We start from the raw sequence: 3,001 nt of genomic DNA on the forward strand, positions 1-3,001 counted from the left end.
CTACCAGTTAGCAATGAAAACTTCAAGTTAATCTTAATTGATTAAACCTATGCAAAAAGGGAATATTGTATTACCTTAGGTGACCCTAACATTCTGGTCTTCTCAATAGGAATCTCAGGGAGAATTCATGACATTTAATTCCATTTGTAAAAGGTGAGTAGAATAATATGTCTAATCCAGAGTATCTTTCTATATGTGATGAAAGAACAACTGTAGAGAAAATTCATTAAAGAAATATTGAGAACATTTCAGGGAAATTTGCATCACTTATGTGTCCACGTTCAAAGATGTGGAAATTGAGAGCATGAAGGAGCTATGTCAAGTCACACACAAACATCTGGGGCTATTGAGTCAATGCTGCTCAAAGAGCTGTTATAAAGATAGTGCCTTGGCATTTTGAAGGGAAAAAACTCCTTGTGCAGCTTTGTCTCTATCTGTGTGGGCATGTGCATTCAACAGTTCACAGAACACTGCTGGTATAAATATAGTAAGGCTTGGTACTTTCATATCTGATACACAGATGACTTTAAAAGAATATTTTGTTCATATACTTATAAATATTCATGACAATAGACAAGTATAACTTCAAAATAAATGTTATTTATGAAATTTGTCCCAAAAAGTGAAATATAGCCATCTGAGAGACTTTTAGAGCCAGAAAGTTTGGAAATCAAACATAAGTCAATATTTGTAATAACACCATGCTTGTATTCTGGTGTTATTAAGGGATTGTCACTATTCAATTAATATGAGTAAGGAAAAATTTAACCTCCTTCCTTTCTTCTTTATAACTATCTGCAAAATGGCAGTGATTGGAATGTTTAGCTACATCAATCCCAGAGACCAAGACTAAGAAGATGTTGGAATATTTTAAACTGAATTAAAAATATCACTTAGAAAAACTGTGATCTTTCCAGATGGAGCATGTGCTCACAGCCCAAGCTAACACAATTGAAAAGATAAACAATGTAACAGAATTCATCCTGCTGGGTCTCAGAATCCAGAACTGCAGAAACTCTTATTTGCTGTGTTTTTTATCACCTACTTGATCACATTGTCAGGTAACCTGCTCATCTCAGTCACCATCTTCATCACCCCAGCCCTGGATTCTCCTGTGTAATTTCCTCTGTCCTGTTTGTCCATGATAGATGGTTTCTACTCTTCTTCCATAGCACCCAAAATGATCTTTGATTTGATCTCTGAAAAGAACACCATATCCTTCAATGGCTGCATGACTCAGCTCTTTGCTGAACATTTCTTTGCTGGAATTGAGACTGTCTTGTTAATTGTCATGGCCTATGACTGCTATGTAGCCATCTGTAAGCCCTTGTACCTCATGAGCAGACCTGTGCGTGGTTTCCTGATCGGAATGGCTGGGGTTTTAGGGTTTCTTCATGGAGCGATCCAGATCCAGTTACCATTCTGTGGCCTCAATGTCATTGACCATTTTATGTGTGATTTAATACCTCTTCTGGAGCTGCCATGCACAGACACTCATACTTTGGGACCTCTGATTGCTGAGAATAGCGGGTCACTCTGTTTGCTCATTTTTTCTATGCTGGTTGTTTCCTATATCATCATCTTATGCTCCCTGAGCTCTGAAGGGCGTCACAAAGCTCTATCTACTTGTGGCTCTCACGTCACTGTTGTCATCTTATTCTTTGTACTTTGTTCATTCCTGTACCTAAGACCCGTGACCTCCTTCCCCATTGACAAAGCTGTGACTGTGTTTTGCACCACAGTAACTCCTACGTTGAATGCTTTGATCTATACCTTCAGAAATGCAGAAGTGAAAAATGTCATGAAGACACTCTGAGGGCAAATAATGAAACCTAGAGGTAAATAAATCTTGTGATTACAGTATTTAGGCAAAAAATATCTAGTGATATTGTACAGAGATTTATTCCCTGTCTTAGTTTATTACACTTGGGACAGTCAATTATCCTGCCTGGAGCAATGTTCTTCAGTAGCCCACATGTTGTGAGCAAGGCTGACATATTCATTAGGGCACAGTAGTCACAGTGTCCAGGGCCTATCATAGTTTTAGGAGCCCTTGAAATGTGTTAATTTCTTTTAAAATAAGAATAAAAAAATGAAGGTAATCCAAATCCAACTTGGAGTATAGTTTTCTTTATACCAATGCAGTCATAACATATAATTTATAATATTTTTATAGAGGAAAGAATCCAGGAGGACACATATACCAAAGGCCCACAAAAGTTATATCATTGCCCTGATGGTGGGTATGAAACAGATCAACAGCAATATTCTTGAACACTCTTTGTATCCAGCACTACAGTTAGAATGGAGTTTTATTTTAAAAGTGGAAAAAGCAACTATATATGGAAAAAGTGTAGAACAGTAGGAGAAGAGTCTTCAAAAAGTACTTTTAATCAAAATGTACTTTTTTCTTATCTTCCTAAATTTAAGAGGTCTTTATATGTTCTCCCACCACAGCAATAAAAAACAATTTTTACTTATCACTATCTGAAGAAGAGTGCCTTTGCTTCCAAAGGTGCTTTTAAAAAATTACATTTCCACCATTCCTTGTAGCACATAATTGTCTACAAACCAGAATTAGAATTAGAATTGGCTGATGAAAAGAAAACATAATTGAGAGTTAAGGCAGAAACTATTTGTACATTAAAGTCTTGTTTTAGACACAGACCAAGGAAAAGAAGACTCTGAAAACAAAACAGCTGCTATAGACAATTACCAGTGATGTAAGAACAAATTTGTGTCATGGAGCTGGACAATGATCACAAATCTGGATTATAGAGAAGAACCCATATCATGAACATAATGAAATTCTAAGAGCTTTGGAAATAGAAGCTTTGAAGACAGAGATTAAGAGCTTCGAATCAGGTAGTCTTGATTTCTCATCTTGTCTCGAGCTATAATTAGCCTTGTAAATGTAAGTAAGTTGCTCCACCTATCCACCTATTTTTTGATTTGTAAAAGGGACATGACATTGCATACTTCCTTATGTTGTAAGAATTAA

General features: G+C 36.3%; 1 pseudogene; it reads left to right on the forward strand.

The window, feature by feature from the left end:
- Positions 1 to 917: 917 nt before the first annotated feature.
- On the forward strand, positions 918 to 1,846 carry LOC124228520 (olfactory receptor 4C45-like; annotated as a pseudogene).
- Positions 1,847 to 3,001: the final 1,155 nt, after the last annotated feature.

This window comes from Equus quagga, chromosome 17 (genome assembly GCF_021613505.1).
Source record: "Equus quagga isolate Etosha38 chromosome 17, UCLA_HA_Equagga_1.0, whole genome shotgun sequence".
NCBI classification, from domain to species: Eukaryota; Metazoa; Chordata; class Mammalia; order Perissodactyla; family Equidae; genus Equus; species Equus quagga.